Here is a 20,034-nt window from a genome sequence, read left to right as displayed (position 1 = left end):
TCAAAATGGTGACTGTACAGCCCAGACATGAGGGCAACGCTTTGCAGATAGTCTCAAGTCACCAGGAACTCATTACAGAAGTTCCACAGAGTTCCAGGAATAATGTCAGCCTAGAATTCATCTCTCTGACCTCCTCCTCTGCCCTACCAGAGTCTCTATGCTCCATCCCAGAACACAAAACACACGGATACAATAAACATGTCAGGAAAGACAGGGTGTTTTCCATGTGACTGTACTCTGTGACTGCCCACCACCATCTTTCACAATGTGGAACTAAGAAGTCACAGGGAGCAGCTGCCACTCATGTTTATGTACCCCTGAAACACAGAGCCTAGCCCACTCCTCACAAAATGCAAAGAACTCCTTTTACTTTTTTCTAAGCATTCAACCGCCTACCAACTACTTAATATTTTAAATGTCAGCTTTAGAGTGACCAGTTACTGTTCATTTAAATGTGCAACACTAGACTCTAAGAGCCCTGGCTATTCCAGTTTTACTGTAAATCTGCAACAATGTTACTACAATTTCAAAGTTTATCTTCCCAGCAAAGTATTTTGTACCTGTCATTCAAGTTTAGACTTTTCTCCCTATATTGTTTAATAAATATATGGCCACCTTAATGTCAAAATATCAATTCAGGTGGGGTGCTATTTCACAGCAAGAATCTCTTAAAGTAGCACAAAAATGTTAATATATTTAACACCACTGTATTATACACCTAAACATGGTTAAAATGGTAAATGTTAATTATGTGTATTTTACCCCAAAAGAAAAAAAAACCCTTAAGTGAGGTTCTCTCCATATAACCACATTATTAACCATGTGGCCAATTTATTCTTCATTGGAAAGTATAAAAGCTATTGGTTTCCTAAAATACAAGTGATAACCTTCACTGTACTATTAGAACTTAAAATTACAATTGATTAGTCTCTGTAAGACTAATCAATATTTGACTAGCCAGGGCATGAAGGCACCGCCATAACATTTCCTTTCAGATGCTGTCATTGCTTGAAACTATTCAGCAACAGTGTTCATTCAGGCAAAGCAAAAAATCAACCTAGATGGCGCCAAATCACCCCCTTACATCAGGAAGACAAACATCTGCCTGAGAATTTGCAAAAAGCCCTAGAAAAATTCCAAAATGAAGAAAGGGCATGACAGCAAAACCACAATCCAAGTGTTGCCCTGATTTAAAAGGCAAACAAAACCCTGATAATGAATAGCAGCCATCACATGACAGACCTTTCGTAAATCATTTTCTGGGGACCAGGCTTTTTAGATTGGGCTAAATCTTTCCCTCCCTCACTCCCCACCCACCCCCCCACCCCCCCCACCCCCCCTCACCCCCCCCCACCCCGCACTTTGGCTGCTCTGTAAAAAGAAATTATTTACCAACTGTCTTAACATCATAGGTAATGGAATAATATATCAAATGAGATGCTTCATTATTCCTGCTGAGGCTTAACTCTAAGGAATGTATTAGTGTTTTGGAAGAACTGTAAAAGAATTCCAATAAAGACAAATGAAAGAAAATATAATTATATCCTTAATGGGTAGGATTCCTTAAATGTATTGGTTTAAGTGGGAGGGTAAAGAATTGCTTTTGAAAGATGAAGTAAATACTTAAAGTTTCTAGTCTATTCAAAGCAAATTATTAAAATTTAGCTGTCTCCTAAAATGCCTTTGTTTAAAAAAACTGAGTTCTTTTCTATTTGATGCATTCATCATTTAACAAGCCTTTCCCCATTTCAGTACCTTGTTCCTTTCATAGTTATTCAAAAGCATTCATTATTTGATTTGCTTATTTTCTTGTATTTTGTATGTATCCTTCAGTAAAATTTCTATTTGTTCTATAACAGCAGAACTTATGTCTGATTTGTTCACCAAAACTTGTATTCCTAAGGCCCAATACAGTGGCACACACTAAAAGGCTCAAAAAAAATCTTTTTAATGAGTAAATTCATCACTTCACTCATTTGATCCACAATTATGTATTGAGTAACTTTACTCCATAGCTACAACAACCATATTAAGATTTCACAAATGTCTATAAGCTGCATTTTGGTCTCTGGGATTCAAGAACTCCGAAAAAGCAGAGAAAGACAATCTGCAGTTTCTTTAGAATCTAATTAAGTTATAACACCTTAAAATTTTACATGTAAAGAAGCCACAATACAGCTTTCCTTCATATGAATTAAGACTAGTTATTACATTTCATGATAGCCCTACCTGATACAGGTGAACATTTTAGTACAAACACTCTACAATAATGATTCTTTCTATAAAAACAATACCTTTCAATATCCAAATAGTAAACAAAATCTGTAAGAAATGTTGTCACTAAACAAAGGCAGGCATTGTGTTATGAGCCTGGAGTGAAAACTAAACTGTGGATTCTTTTTCTCACCCAATCCTTTCCGAGCCACTTATATTGCTTAACTTAATATACATTGCCTCTACCAGAAAAGGAAATACAAAATAATGTTTTCTTATGCTTAATGAGAAATTACTATTTCTGCTTAAAATTTAGTTAACAAGAATTAGTTGTGAGGCCAGGGACAAATCTTGAACCCTTTTTTGTACCTGACCCCATTTCTCATTACCCCCATGGTTTCCAGGAAGATTAACCTGGATTAATTTCAACAGGGGGCTTGCTTATCAAAACTGCTTTAACAGTTGAAGGCCTTCCTGCTGCCCTATCTTACTGGGAAGTTTAGGAAAAGAAAAGCCTTAGAAAATTTAGGAATGCTACATAAATCTCACATGAAGAACAAATCTGTTTTGTGAGCTGCTACTTGGACCCTGCTTTGATTTACTGGGAACACTTACAATATAGATATGGCTCTTACTTCTGTGCACTAAAAAACAGAGCATCATAGCTTTAGAGACTGGATAATTCTGGCCCTCCCTTAATGAATAAGGAACCAGAGACCTAGAAGAGATATCTGGCACTGGGATTATCTCCTCCTTTCCCCTCATCCAATGCTCTTTTCATAACAACTAGCTGTCAGTAAACGGCTACAGTAGCCTGGAGCCTCTTTTCTCATTACCACCATGCCACAAAAACACTGGGGAGGCTGATGTGACACACATAGCTTTTGCAGGAAGGAACTTTCAAATCTATGAACTCTGGGTGACCACATATAGATGCATATGTGGCAGTGAGACACTGTTCTATGTCTTGGAAGCTCTGAGACCAAAAGGAGGGCAGGAGAGCTTGGGGAGAGGAGCCAGACGCAGGAAGAGAGCAGAGAAGGCAAGAGTCCAATAAATCAAGTGTTCTTTAACTGCAACTTGAGTTCTTCCAAATTCAGAACCACATTTCTTATTGGATATTTTCTAGACATTTTTTCAAATGGTCTTTTAAAAACCTTGCCATACTTACTATGAAACACAACTGTTATTTTCTGGAATGTTAAGGAGATGAATAAAAACAAAAACTCCTAGCTTACAGGCAATTTTACATGAAGCACCTCACTATTTCTAGAATGCATGTGATTCTTAAAAAGGCACAATTTCTTCAGCCCTGATCTTTCTCCTGAGCACTCTACCTACATATCCACCATGACTTCAAGTCAACATTTTTCTCTAGAATAGCTTTCCTACTAGGTGTTACTATGTCTGCCCTTTCATATTAGAAACCTTGAAGTCATCCTTAATTCCTGTGTTCTTCATTCCACCAGATCCTACCAATATTCCTCATTTTATTTCTGATTCCTATACGTCATGGGGATGAAAGGCACAGCACAGGGAATATAGTTAATGGTATATAACAGCACTCACTATATGGTGACAGATGGTAGCTACACTTGTGAACACAGTATAACACAGAATTGTCAAATCACTATGTTGTACACCTGAAACTAATGTAACATTGTGTCAATGATATTTCAATCAGAAAAAAATTAAAAAATAAAAATTACATAAAAGACATTCTTCATTCCCATTTCCTCATATCCATCCCTTTATCTTCCTGCCTGTCTCATACCTCCCCAAAGTTCTCAGGCCTTCTTCCCCTTACAGATACTATTTAAGTGGCTTCCTCCAGCCACCACAACACTAAGTTACCTGACCCCCATCTAGTCAATTGTGCCTGTACTAATTTAATTGTCAGTTACAACATCCAGACCTATAGATTCCCAATAAGTACTGCCACTCACAGTCAACAACTAATAGAATCTACTGTCTTAGCATGTCCCTGCAGAGGTATAAAAGTGCTTTGCATTCCATATTCACTAAAAGCCTACACACCAGTAATGATACGTGCCTCCCACTACCCATCCCAGCAGGTCAATGGGCTATAGAATGGGGAGTTCATAAGTAGTCTTCAAAGGACTCTCCCTGCCTCAGAGCAAAGGGCCATGAAGCCACAAGCTAAAAGCAGAGCCTGTGTGAGGAAGGAAGACAATGCACATCAGAACCAAGATGGCAGATGCTTGTGGCTGAGACATGAAATGTTCCTTGAGCCACAGAGAGAACTGGCAGCTCCTGAATCAAGCTGCTTGGATTTTTTTTTTATCCTCTTATGCCAAGTAAAACTAAAAGAGTTTTGGATCCAGAATCAAAGTTCAGCATGCCCCGATAATTCTTTATTGATAGCAAACCTTATCCAGCCACAGCCTATCATTCCCTGACAATTTTCATTTTCATAACAAAGGAATAACAGTATTTCTAATAGTAATGAACTATCCTATTGCATGAGAACTGAACACCATCAACACCACCACAAGAAAAAAATGAAAGAAAAAAAAAAACTCCACTAAGGAAAGAAAACATTTACTGTAAAATGCAAAAAATATAAACATGTTTCAATAAACAAATGAAATCTTTTCTCAACATAAGAATCCAGAAAGTAGTATCCCAAAATAAAAGTTATAATCATTCAGTTCTAAACTAAGAAGAGTTGCCAACAGTATTATGGTTTTTTTTCCAAGCAACTAAAATCACGGAGTCCCATCCCAAAATGATAAAACCCTGCAGCCTTTCCTTAAGCACTGACATGGAAGGGTCTCTCTGAAAAATCACATAATCTCTCACCCAATGCTTTTCAATTTCAAATGATTTGAAACTGTTCAATTTAAACTGATTTTAACATCAAATCTATGAGGCATTGTCCCCATTTTGTAAGTAGGAGAATGGAATCTCAAATGACAAATGACTTGCCCAAGTCATTTGTTAATGGGCTGAGATTCAACAGATCTCATGGCTCCTGGTTTAGTGTTCTTTTTAATACTGATCTCTCTTAGTTGTTTCACTTGCTGACTGCTTCAAAAGGAAGCATGGCATGACATTGAATCAGGGTAAAGAAAAAGGGATAAAGAGGAGAAGGTATGAAGAAATATACAATATAAGCACCTCTGGAACATTCAAATTTTAGACTGTCTTATCATCTCAGACAAGTGCTCCCTAAGAACCTCCAAAGCATCTTTTTTGTGTATGTTGGCAGAGTGGGGAATAAGACAGCTCTATCTCTTATTGCTTTTATCTGTTTTAAATATCAATATTTAATTTACTGTGTTTTTCCACTAACAACAAAGACATGAGATTTTTATTTTTCCTGATGAGCACAAAGATTTTTAAAAGATGTGACTTGTCAGTGTAACTAAAAAGAAAAACAAAAACAAAAAGAAAAGAAAGATGGTGAATTGAGTTTCCTCCCATGCTTCAACAATCAGACAGTTATAAGACTTGGACAAATTGCTTAAATTCTCTAGGCCTTTCCTCATTTGTATGCTAAACTAGGAAATCTCTATGGTCCCTTTCAGTCCTACAATTTCATTCATGATTCTAAGAAGTTACTCAGCTCCAACCATGCACACAAAGTAATGTGTTAGGCCCCAAAATACTTGAGTCTCTCATCAGAAACTAGTTGGACTATTAGTATACCAACTCAAGAAACAGGACAACAGGTAAGCAAATTAACTTCTCAATAAAATCCAAAGTGATGCAGACATATTAATACAACACGTAAACAAATGAAAATTGTCAATGTGTGATGGGCCAGTCCAGAGGATGCCACAAAATGGCGGGACTTTTAGCTATACAACTGGAAAGGTCAGAGATCAAAATGAGAAAATGACTTTCTAGGTGGGTGATATTTTGATCTATAGCCATTACAGTCAAGAATGATCATGGCTTGGGGGTGCCTGGGTGGCTTAGCCAGTTGAGCTGCCAGCTTCGGCTCAGGTCATGATCTCACAGTTCATGGGTTGGAGCCCTGCATCAGGCTCTGTGCTGACAGCTTGGAGCCTGGAGCCTGCTTTGGATTCTGTGTCTCCCTCTCTCTCTGCTCCTCCCCTGCTCATGCTCTGTCTCTCTCCTTTGAAAATAAATAAAAACATTAAAAAAAATTTTTTTAAAAGAATGATCATGGCTTGGGGATGCCAAGAGCTGATATCAACCAGTTAAAATTATGAAACTGGAATGGTTTGAGGAGCAATGGGAGACAAAATTACATAAGTAGGAAAGAACCAAATATAATTAATATTCAGTGCCAAAAGTGGAAAGCTAGCTTTATCTGGGAGGCAATGGAGAAATGTTAAAGAAATTCAGAGCACAGATATAAAATGATAACAGTTGTGTTTTAGAAAAGAATCACATACTCTGAAATGATTTACACTCTCATCCTGTCATGAGGCCCACTGAGCAAAAATATTTTTTACTAAAAGTAAAAATATACTTAAAAAATATCTTTTAAAAAAGTATAAACTATATCACGTCCAGTCCCAAAACACATCTTGGTTTTAAAAAAAAAGAAAACAAAAGAAACAAAAGGAATTTCCAAATGATTCACAGATTGCTGAATTCTGTAGACTAGATTTTCCCAAAAAAGTTTTTCATCAAATGATATTGTGAAGTGCTGCATATAAGAGATTTACCTAACAAATTCACAAAATGCAAATAACTAGCATATTAGAGGCTATAAGCAGTCTCACAGGAAAGAATCTTTTTAACTGTCTATGACAGCATTCCTCAAAACTTATCATGGAACTTTTAAAAATATGATACTTATTAACATAATGCAGAACTAGTGTTTCACAGTACACCCTCTTGGAAATAATACCAATAAATAACACTTAGTCCTAGGAGAATGATACTCAAGAGAAAATGAAATCTATTAATAACTGACACAAACACACACAAAACATACAATTACTTCCCTTTTATCAGCATTAGAGATCAACATGAACTTATAATTTCTGTTTGCACTTGTCATTCTCCACATCACTGGTTCCCAACTTTGGCTGTATATTAAAGTCGCTGGCAGCTTAAAAAAAAATTACTAATGCCCTAGCTTTACTTCCAGAACAATTAAGTCAGAATCTCTAAGTTTGAACATCAAGAGTTTTTAAAAGGTCCTCAGGCAAACACACACCAAGGACAGTTAAGAACACTGCTATAGGTTCAGTTTACCAACACTAAAATGGCTCAGAGTTTGGGAAATGAGAATAGGAACAAGAATTCCAGTTAATTCAACTAGAAAATCTATTCCTGAAAAACTGAGTATTGGCTATATTTATTCTGCACATGATACTGGATCTCAAATATTCTTGGCTTTCTCTTCTATTTGTTCATCATTATGTTGGTGGTTTCATCCTAATACTACAGAATGATAAATTGATAGTCAAAGATTTCTTTAAGGGTGTCTTTAATTTTATACAAATAGAATCAAATTTTCTATTGTTTGCCAAACTTGAACTGTTGGTCTCAGAAGTTTTAGTTTGATTTCCATAAAACACAGCCAGAACTAAACTGCAAAGCCAAAACTTTTAACTGTCTTCCTGAAAAATACATTTAAAAAAAAAAAATACGTATCAAAGAAGGTTCAGGACTTACTTAAATGATGCTATTTGTTTTATAGCCATCATTCCAAACTTAGAAATTTTATCACCCAAAATGCAATGAAGGCATTACAGTAGTCAAAACTTCATAGTTTCAAAGCATAGTTAAAAACTCATCTTCCTGGGAATGCATTTATCATCCAGGAAAGTAGTGGGAAGAAGAAAGTAATAACATGTCACTAAACCCAGCACTTACAAAGAAGTCAAAAGTTGCAAAACAATTTATATTGCAAAATGTGTAGTTATCTTTTTAAATTTCATCATCTTTCAGTAGACAATGAATATAGATAACAGGATCTCCTAAATTTAATCTGAATTTCAAATCCTTCTACTCACCCTCTCAACCTTTCACTTGGATCTGTGCATAACTAACTTAGATGAAATGATATGATGATATATATATATATATATATATATATATATATATATATATATATATATATATATATATCACTTTCAACTCATTTGATTTCTGGACCATATGACAGAGAAATGGTCTCCCCATCCTTTGTTTTGCCTTTGCAAAGGCACTTAGTTGGTTCTTTCTGTCAGGAATGACTTTCCATTTTGCCTCCATTAAGACACTGAAGTCATGAAATCACAGGTCTGGAAGACATTTTAACCTAATCTAATCCCTGCTCTCTGTCAGAAATTTTTCCACAAAGTCCTAATCTAATCTTACCCAATATACTCAACATACTCATTTCACCTATCCCTCATATCCTACTCAAACACTTTCTCCTCTAGATTGTGACCTTCTTAAGGACAGAAGCTATATGGCCACCTTTTCCCTCTACAGTCCTGCACATGGACGGTGCCTAGCTCCCAGGGAAGGCAGTATCTCATGAGTGTCATCCTATTGTAAGGCCAATACACAATCATTCACTCTAGCCCCTTCTTATAAGCATTTCCCCCCTTTGCTTGAAAACCCTTTTAAGGTGGTAATTATTTCCTCTTTAGCAATCCCATGGACCCTAGTAGACAACAGGAAAGTTTTTAGATTCACAGATTATGAGTTAGCTCATCATATTTTTCATGTATGAGAGGGATACTAAAGTGGAGTGGTACTCAAATGAGAAGAAACACATATCCATGTTCCCAGTAAGTACTGAAATACACTATTTCCTCAATTTTGTTAATATCTCCCTCTCAAGGTACTGACTGAAGACAAGAAAACAGGCTCTCCAAACCTGCAAACCTAGGGAATATACAGAGCTTCTCAAACAGCACCCCCTGTTGACTTACAACCATTGTCTTCAAAGATCTCATAGAAAAATTAACAATAAGTTCTATTTAAGAAAACAACTTCAAACTAAGTTAAACGTTTTCTCATTCACAGGGGATTAAGGTTTCCTGGTAACTCTCAAAGTAAACAGGCACATGGGAATTGAAACTGGGTTTTTCTTTTTTCCTCTTAAAAAAAGTAATTGATGGTGAAGTCAAGAAAAAACTGAGAAAGCAACACTAAAGGTTCTATAGATTTGCCAATAGTTGGTTTCATCTCTAAATTCCTTCACTCCCCACCTATCATCACTTTAACCATTAAGAAGTAGAAAATTTGAATGACTGACCGATATTCTAGGGCGACCAAAGTACTAAAAGTAGTGAATGCTAACAAAGAAAACACATATTTATTTACACACTTCTCCTAGCATTCTGATTACATCAAACAAAAGAAAAAAGAAAGGCTATGTAACCTATTTTTTTTTTTTACCACTTAAAGTGTAAAGACAGCTCTTTCAAGAAGGAATTTATGCCCAAAGAAATAAAAAACTACAAAAGAACTAGTTTAGGATAAGCCACAACTGCTAAACATACAAAGTAAGAGAATAACATTCAGAGGATTTAATAATTTAATTCAAGGATCATGTTACATAAAGAGACGTAAAGTAACAAAAAGTTCTTCTCAACCACAATTAAGAACAGAAAACGTTTCATGCTGTACTAATCCCTCTGCATGTTGGCTGACTACAATTTCCCACAAATGGTATAATGTTGACTGAAACAATATTAACGTTAATGGCCAAGAAGAAGGAAATCCCACAACAAAATCTTTTTGGAAAACAGGGACAGCACAAGCTTTTTCCACCTAAGATATTAATAGTGGTGACCTTTCCTTGAATAATGCTGGCAACTGACTAGCAAAAAGAAACACCCTAAAGAAGAGTACTATTCATATATAGTACATATATAAAGAGTGTTCATCATACACTGGTGTAGTGGTTTTTTTTTTTTTTCATGCTTTAAACACACTATGGTATTGCTGCTATATACATAGTTTAGTGACAGGTTTTAAGAAAATTTTCTTATGCCCCATCTAAAGAGCACTGCTCCTTTAAAGATAAATTTTTTAACGTTTATTTATTTTTGAGAGAGAGCGACAGAGCACAAGCGGGGGAGAGGCAGCTAGAGAGGGAGACACAGAATCCAAAGCAGGCTCCAGGCTCTGAGCTGTCAGCACAGAGCCCGACACAGGGCTCGAACTCAGGAACCTGAGCTGAAGACGGATGCTTAACCAACTGAGTCATCCAGGCACCCCAAACACAAAATATAATTGGAGCCATTCATTGAGGAGTTAAACTACTCTACACACACACACACACACACACACACACACACCAAATTTTGTTAAGTGTGAATGCCTAAACCTTTTGAAGAGAGGGCAATTGTACAATTATTCAAGTAACTGAATGGCTTTTATGCATTTTAATCCAAATCTTGAATACAAGGCCTCACTATTTCTCAACTACATCAGAAGGGGTGAAGCTACAAGTACACCTACAGATCAAAATCTAAGAAGCAGCACAAACTGCCTGCTCTCTGTAGGGGCTCTCTCACTTCTGGCCTATCTGCTTCTCTCTCTGGCTTTTGTTCCATGTTCCCTTCTGTGGATGGGCTTCTTCGGCTTACTCACAGCTGCTTCTCCCTTATCATTCCAGCTTTTAAATGTCTAACTCAGTCCCCCTGGATTCTCCCTCACCCCGTGCTAACATCATGACCTTTCCATTCTGTTCCCACTATCACTCTGGGTCTTGGGTTTCCCAAGACCATTGGGAAACAAATTGGGTTTCCCAATTTGTTAGAGATTAATCTCATTAGGTGAGTTTTCAGAGCCCATCACACTGGTCATGGCCATCACTGGATCCCACATCTAGACCCATCAGTGGTGGCTAGATGAGCTGGGAAGCAGAGTAAGGTAGTACAAAACATGGCTTGCTCCTCTTCTTTTTCACGGTAGGCTATGTAGGAAGGCAGGCATGTAATGAAGTACGATTCAGACATACAAACAAGGTTAAGGGTTGAATTCCCCAAAGAATAAATTCCAAAAATAATCTACCTTTTCTAAAAGAAAACACAAAATATTAAACACATCAAGAAAAAAGTTGTTCTTAAAAAAAAAAGAGTCCCAAAATTCAAGAAAGGGCTGATTCAGGAGATTACAACAAACCATTATTTCAAGTTTTATAATAGCAAAGTATCAGAGGTACAAACTTCACAACAACCAACTTAATGTGATTTTGAAATCTGATTACACAAGGTATAAAAGACTACAAAATCCATGCCATTTATTTTACTGCATTAATTTGCCTCCAGCCTTTTAGTTGTCTCCTCTCATGCACTACAACAACCCTAACTCAGAACCCTACCTAGCAAAACTTGTAGCTTGACAGAACTTCTCTCAACTATAGAAGCTTATAGCCCACCCAAGAGGGCATGAGAACTGCTGATTTAAAGAAAATCATTTATGTTTTACTAACAGGAGTCAAAAAAAACCAGTCAAACAAAGTTGGAAAAGCACTCTTCAAGTGAGCTGCCACCAACTAGCTGCCTGACCTTGAAAAAAAAATCAATCCAAGACTATTCAGAGCACTGTTTAGAAGAAAAAATATGCCATCACCACATCCAACTTTAAAATGTGCTAATTCTTCTGTGAGCCCATTTTAGGTCAACAAAGTTTAAGCTCTTTATTAAATATCACGGCATTCACTTGAGTCACACTAAATGGCACTACAATGACCCCATCAATTTTATGGACTGTAATCCTTCCACTGAGTCCTTTACTCTAGAACAACCTTATGGAGTCCATAGTGAAGAAAGAAAATCATACAGGAGTTCTGACTAGTGAGTCACAGAAGCCAGATGAAACCTTTCAGAGAGATGCTTTCCATAGTTCCATATGCTGGCCACCATAATGGCCACATCATCTCCAAGCCGAATGTTAGGTCGAGAGAGTAGAGTGAGAGACAGAGCAGTAAGCAATACCTAAGTGGGCCGTGACCTGCCAGTCTGAAATCAAGTATCTTCATTTTATGTTAGCATAAATATTAGCTAGCAGTGAATTGGGGCCAGCCTTTCTTCTTCAATTGGGTGAAGAATAGCAATAAATGCCAATTCTTCATGTCTGTACCAATGCACAGCACCTGAAGATTATATAATCTTTAGCTACTTGAGGATCCTATCAATATCACAGATATTATGACCTCCCTATAACGGTACAGGGTATATCCAAAATGTTGTACCCAGATATCACTGTCAGATTTAAGATGGAACACTGATCCTGCTCCTGAAAGTGAAGAGAATGGTGAGAGGTCTGAAAATTAAGTCATATGATAAATCAGAAACTAAGTATCTTTAGTTGGAAGAAAAGAAGGCATAGAGATGTTGTAAAAAACCATCTTCAAAAAATTTTACACCTCCAAATAGCAAAACAAAAACAAATGGGGAGAGCCTTTCTAAAAAGTTAGCATTCATTAAAAATGATGTGCCAGATATATATATATTATATATATATATATATATAATATATATATATATATAAAATATATATATATAGTGTGCAACTGTTGTGATACAGAAGGAACTTCAGTACTTGATGGGAAGCAGAACCAGATGACTTCTCAGACTTCTTTCACCAAAATACTGTATATGCTATAAACTGACAACAATTCATGCATCCATGAGCAACCTCAAACTTTTAGCAAACCTCAAACTTTTAGCAATCATGATTTGTTTTGCTCCATGAGTTGGTAGTGGCTGATCTTGGTTTTAAAAATATTAGCTGTCCACTGCAGGAAAGTAGAGAGAAAGAATAAAACCATAGAACCATAATCTCACAGCCAAGATAATCACTGTTAACCTTTGGCATAATTCCTGCCCCAATCATTTTTCAAGGCATAAATATATATAAGAAAATTTGAGTCAAGCTATACCTTTTGTCCTGATTTTTGCATTTATATGATCATTTTCTCAAGTTGTTAAATATTTACCAAAAAAAGCAAGATTTTTTAATGCCTATCTAGAAATATAAAGTTTGTATATAGCATATTAGCATATTTCAAGCATACATTAGGCACTTGGGTTATTTTTAGTTATTACAAATATTATCACAATGAATATCCTTTTAGATTGATCTTCAGACACATCTCCAATGATGCTGTATGTATGTACAAGACTGAATTTGTCTTATGCTATCTTAGGTATAAAAACAATTTGAATCATATGACAACCAAAGGATATAATTAAATATACACACAGATACAGACTACCACAGCAAAAGCAAGGTTCCTGTGACGAGAACTAATCAAACTTAATCCTTCCTCAGAAACAGGTAATGCCACTATCTTGAAAAACTGCTTCTGACCCACACAAATATGCTTATATCCATTTTTTAGTGTAATTCTGGCTTATCTGTATAGTGTGAATATTGTCCTGAAATCTTAGTATCAACCATAAATAAAGAAGTTTGTATCTCAATATTTTAAGAGAAATGCTGACAATTATAGGAATTAAGGACTTTAATCCGTTCAAGGAGAACATTTTACAAAATAATACAAAAGCCTTTTTTTTAAACTAAGACCAATAAATCATTTAACTAGACCTTTCAATTGTAATTCTACTCCAGGTATGCTGAGTGTCACTATTTAATCCAGAGTCCTGCCTGGTGACCCTTCTTAAACAAACCTATGTTCATGAATTCAACTGGATTTTCCATATGACCCAATGCTTTGAGTTTGGTTTCAAGAAGAAAGAAGAATATTTTTACTGGAAAAACCTAAACTCTCACCAGCTACTGATTTAAGATTATTAGTCACTTAAAAAAAACTGTGGTAGTAATTAGGGCATATTGACTACCATCAACATACATTTTACAGGAATCTTAATGACATTCCCCATTCCATGGTTGCAGAAAGAGGAATAAAAAACAAAATACGGTTTTCATAAAGCAGTTGTATGAAATGGCAGCCAGAAATGAAAGCCAAAATACAATATGATGATGGAAATCTACAGGTGATTATACAGCATGCTACAAATATGGGCCCAACAGCTAAGCTTCTCATGCCAGATAAAACACCAAGGCAGACTTGAGAAGACCAGAAGAATGGATGATGAATAAGTCACTGAGATGGTCCTTTTCTTAATCTTTTCTCACTCACCTTTATCTGCTAGACAGAAGAGAGAGAAAATTATGAGGCATAAAAATAGGATTGATTTTTATCTTTGACAACTTTCAAAAAGATAACCAACCTGCTTTTAGGGGTTGTTCCGTTTTTCTAAGTCTTATACATGGTCAGTTATCCTTAGTTAGCCAGTAATAGGAGAGAACCATGATGACAAATTCTCTCACTGAAACTCACTCTTAGGGCCACTCATAATCTCTGAACATTAGCTTCAAGGCTTAACTGCCCATTAGTAATGACATCCATTAATGATCACCTTTGCATAAGATTAGAACTAACACTGTAACAGCCCTCTCCACATATCTTCAGAAACATGACACCAAATACTCTTCACTGAATACACATCTTTTCATAACATTTGAATTGTGAGCCATATTAAAACATTACCTGTAAGATTAGAATTTTAAAATATACCAATTTTACTTAAATCAAATTTCAAGGGCACCTGGGTGGCTCAGTCAGTTAAGTGTCTGACTCTTGATTTTGGCTCAGGTCATGATCTCAAGGTTTATAGGATGGAGCCCTGTGTCTAGCTCAGCACTAACAGTACAGAGCCTGCTTGAGATTCTCTCTCCCTCTCTCTCTCTCTTTCTCCCTCTCTCTCTCTCTCTGCCCCTCCCAGCTCCTACATGCACACACTCTCTCTCTCAAAATAAACAAACATTTTAATTAATTAAATTTGATTTAAATTGTTTAAGTATAAATTCTCAGTGTTAGAGAAAGTATATCATGTGTGAGTTAATTGAATTCATTTTTAAATAATTAAACCCAAACTTATTTCTATTACCAGAGGAATATGATCTATTCAACATACACAAATAATGACCAGTCGAAAAAGTAGAAGCAATTCTTTAATTTCTGCCTTAGCCCCCGCCCCAGTAAAAAGATTAAAGAATTCCTCATCTAAGATCACCTGAAACACTCATTTGGTAGAGTAGAGGGAAACAAATACTCCTTCCACAATTTTCCCCCAAAGACAACACTTCCTACTTTCCAGTCTCAAATGACAAAAGTAATCTGTCTGAATTAAAAGGATGAGTTTGAGGGTACTAAAAATACACTACATAAGCCACCAAATAGTATCTTATTTATGTTAGTCTTACTGTTAGCTCTCATGAAAAGCCATAGTTTATGGGTCATTTTTCCAAACTGACACATTTTAAGACTATAAAAATATCCCTACATTAAAAATGTGTGATGTATACTTTGGGGAGAAATAATGTATATAATCTGATGCAATGGAAAAGTTGGCTTTCAATTATGATGCTGACTGGATTTAGTCTTCTTCAGCCATTGGGACTCAGGATTCCTAAATAAAGCATGGTGCTTTGATGAGTCACATTTGCAGCACAATCACTACACTCATCCCCACCTAATACACTGTAACACATTTTCCCCTCCCAGATCTGGCCATAGTTATTTCACAAGGAAAAAAAAAAAAGAACTGATTAAAAGGAAACAGGACAGACAGTGAGTAAGCCATGAACAACTGCCCAAAGAGCTGTAAAAATCCTGGCAGAATCATTTCCATGTGTTTCAATTAAAGTTGCCATGAGAGGTGGAAAATGAACTAGAGAGAATATTGATAAAGTTGTATCCATTCCCTCCCTTTTGTAAGTATAGTTAGAAGCCAAAGAATAAAAAGTACAATTATTGGAGATCTTGCAAAGTATTCACATAGGAAAACATTTGGAATGTATCCAATGAAAACATTCTGATTTATAATTCCATCAGCCAATCAGAGAATATTTTTGAAAAGCACTTTATATGCATTTTTAATATACACAGAAAAAATGCTAAGGGTTTATAAACAGTAGTTCTCTTTCAAGGATGGGATGACAGATTACATTTTTTTAATCCTTCTTGTGTGTTAATTATAGATTTGTTCTAGACAATTTAGAAATGACTTGTAATAAGGAAAAAAAACAAATTTAGTACAAACGACTAGGCAGTTAAATATACAGAGGAAAATGTGATAAATAACATTTACAGTTTTAGCAATTTTTTTCTAATTATAGTAAATTTTTCTACAGAATGATTTCCTCCATTAAGAAGTGTTTATATAAAAATAAAAAATAAAAGTTCAAAAAATAAATAAATAAAAAATAAAAAGAATATGACCCAATTAAAAAAAAAAAAAAAAGAAGTGTTTATAGGTTGAATTGTGCCCCACAAAATTTCTTATGTTGAAATCCTAATTCCCAGCACCTCAGAATGTGACCTTATTTGGAAACAGGGTGACTGCAGATATAATTAGTAAGATGAGATCACTGGGGTGAGCCCTAATCCAATATGACCACTGTCCTTATAAAAAGAGAAAATTTGGGGGCGCCTGGGTGGCGCAGTCGGTTAAGCGTCCGACTTCAGCCAGGTCACGATCTCGCGGTCCGTGAGTTCGAGCCCCGCGTCAGGCTCTGGGCTGATGGCTCGGAGCCTGGAGCCTGTTTCCGATTCTGTGTCTCCCTCTCTCTCTGCCCCTCCCCCGTTCATGCTCTGTCTCTCTCTGTCCCAAAAATAAATAAAAAATGTTGAAAAAAAAAAAAAAAATTTAAAAAAAAAAAAAAAAAAAGAGAAAATTTGGATACAGAGACACACACAGGGAGGATGCCTGTGAAGACAAAGGCAGAGATAGAGCTAACACATCTACAAGCCAAGGAACACCAAAGATGCCAAGCAACCAACCAAAAGCTCAGGGAGAGGAATGGAAGAGATTCTCCCTCACAGTTTTTGGAAGGAACCAACTTTGTTGACACCTTGATCTTTGACTACTACCTCCTGAGCTGTGAGACAGCCAATTTCTGCTGTTCGAGCCACCCAGGTTGCAGTACACTGTTACAGCAGCCCTAACAAACTAACACAAAAGGTTTCAAAGCACACCACAGGAAGACATTACACTTTGACCACACACAAATAGTTTTGTCATAACTATTGGTCTTCTGGTAGATAGTGCTTGCAAAATCAATCCTCCTTCCATATGCTCCTCCTCCCCCCTGTCCATTGCTACATTTAGGGAAGGCTACATAACTAAGTTTTCTCCTTTGGAATATGAGAAGTAACATACACCACATTCAGGCTTTAAGACTGGGGCACACCCCCTTCATACTCTTCCTCTTTCTCCCAGCTCACATTTGAACATGGCACTCACCCAGATCAACCACAAAGATGAGATCCATGCCCTAAGGAGTAGCAGAGCTACTTCTTAGAAGGAATGTGAGTCTTTAACTGACAGCATGGGACAGAGCCACCCATGAAGCAGGAATATGCTCCTTACAATGTCACATGAAAGTAAAGGAAATAACTCTGTTCTTTAAGCCACTAAATTATTGGGTTTCTCTGCAATACCAGGTTAGTCTTTTGCTCTAAGAGAGCATCAGGAGAAATAAAATATTCCTAACACATGCAGTAAAAGAGCATATAGAAAACCAGGTAAATCTCTGAAACAATAAATGTGACTCTATAGGAGAAATTTAAGTATAAACTGCTACAGCTCCAAATCTGAAACAATGTATGTGATGATCTTAGTAGTCATTAAGCTACAATTGAAAACCTTTGAGGGAATCTGCCAATCCTTATTCTTAAAGGTTTTTTTTTTCTTAATGATATTTTAAATTTATTTTTAATTTCAAATATTTTCATGAGAATAGATTTAGTATATGATTTTACATATATTTTAATGGTACAACAACAACAACAACAACAAAGTGACATATAAAAGTCTCATACTCCTCCAATCTCCTCTCTAGGGAAAGCCAGAATAAAGATAGGAAGGTAGCCTTCCAGACTTAGAGGTTATAAAATAATAAGCGTGGTCAAGTTTTAAAATCAACTCAAGAGAGGTTTTAATTTGGGTTTGTGATACACACCTAGAGTGAAAACCAAAACATATTTTAATAATAAGCATATGGAGCCTTCATATCTGCCTTACTCTGAGAAAAGAAAATTAATTTCCCACAGATGCTAATGACCAGCAATGTGGCCTATTTCTTGTTCTTAAATTCTTCCAAAATGCCATTATGTGAAACTGAAATACGTGTGAAACTAGAAGCAAGTTCTTGGAGAACAATTCCATACTTCTCCATTACTTCATTCTACTGTAGATGAACCATAGTGTCTACTTCTGTCTGGTCAAAACACTGAAAAGTACTCTTCTGGAATTTGGGGTGTTTGCCTTTTATTAAGTTACAGGTTTTTTTCCCGAGGGTGTTTATCCAAATCCTGTATGGACACTTATCAGGAAGACACGCTATTGAACTAAAGAAGAAAATGAAGAGATGTAAATTACTCCCATTTAGTTATTCAGGACCTCATTAACCTGTGACCAAGGATGGAATCTATGATTCCAATTCGTGGTTTGGTGGACGCACACATGTTCCTGGATTCAAACATGTGTTTCTGTTTAAACTGCTGGAATGTATATATGGCTCCACAAAGAGTGATAAATATTAGCAAATCTTCTAAGAATGAAGGTCCTTTATGACCACATACACCGTGTTTTGATTCAGCTTTTAAAATGTCTCAGTCACACAAAGCTGAACAATCTGCTTTTTCCATCTATCCACAAGTTAAAGAACAATGAAATAAAATCCTTCCACAGATCACATCTATCTGCACCTTCTCAGTCAACCCAAGGCAGATCTGTCATTTTTGCTATGTGTCTTCTTTGTTCTTCCTCACGGCAAGCCTGCCTTAGGTAAAAGGCAGGGCAGGGCATTCTGAAATGCTCAGGTACTGATATGTTGGATATTAATCACTAAGAGATAATGCCAAGTAAGGAGCTTCCGGTATAGTACAGAAACTTCAACAGCCTGAGCCTAAAGAAGGGCTGGAAAACTATTTCTGCCAGCACAGCATTTTTAAATTTTAAAAATTTAACTCCCTTTTGAAAAGGGCCCCCCCATTCAAATAAGGAACTTCATCATATAGGATATTATATCTCACCATGAACTATGAATTCCTCAGATGTCCTGTGTGCAAGCCAAAGGTCTGAAGTGTGAATGCCACAAGAATCCTTCCACCCCTGGTTAGCCTTCTTACATTGTGTTTCTCTGCCTAGAATGCCTTCCCAAGCCTACCTCATCTCAGGAACCCAAGAAGTCCTTTCTCATCTTCTAAAGCCCCAGTCAAGTGTTTAACCCTCTATAGCCCCAGACTCTCCTGCTATTTATATGAATATTGTCAGACACCAGACTAATTTCTTTAAGGCAGAGACTATGCCTTGTTCGTTTTAGTCTCTTTTGTGTGTGGAATAAAGCAAGTAGTAAATAAATACTTTCAGAATGAAGAAATGCCAACACAAGCATCGGCTCTGAAAATATTTGCTTACATATTCCTGGAAGAGAATGCAAAAGTTAGCAAACAAAACATGTAGCTCACACAGAGGCAAGAGAATAAAGAGGCCATAAAAGGCCACATCTGGTTACACACAGGTTGATTTTTCCAAAGGCTGACGACCCTCCCCAGCGTTATTTAACTTCATCTATACTTGCTGCTTTATTTCACTCCAGGACACCTGTATATTTGTTTCTACATACATGCTTTCTGAATCCCAACAACAAAGACACAAATATAATAAATCCAAATAAATGAAAGAAGAACATGCACTTGAGTCAATTTCTTTGAAAGGACAGACATCTTCCCTTATATAAAGCACTTATTTTAAAACAGAGCTGACTAGAAATAATCAACTGCTATTCATAGTTTCCCTTATTCCTTTTTCAGTCAGGTCCATTCTCATT

At 36.4% G+C, this 20,034-nt stretch overlaps 1 protein-coding gene across 4 annotated transcripts in view; it reads right to left on the bottom strand.

Annotated features, from left to right (window-relative positions):
- The window catches only part of BICC1 (BicC family RNA binding protein 1), a 289,154-nt gene that overhangs the window by 163,232 nt on the left and 105,888 nt on the right, over positions 1-20,034 (bottom strand). The window lies entirely within an intron of this gene.

This window comes from Panthera pardus, unplaced genomic scaffold (genome assembly GCF_024362965.1).
Source record: "Panthera pardus isolate Hobbes unplaced genomic scaffold, ASM2436296v1 HiC_scaffold_22, whole genome shotgun sequence".
NCBI classification, from domain to species: domain Eukaryota; kingdom Metazoa; phylum Chordata; class Mammalia; order Carnivora; family Felidae; genus Panthera; species Panthera pardus.
Note: the sequence above shows the minus strand (reverse complement) of the source record. Positions and strands in the feature narration are given on the sequence as shown.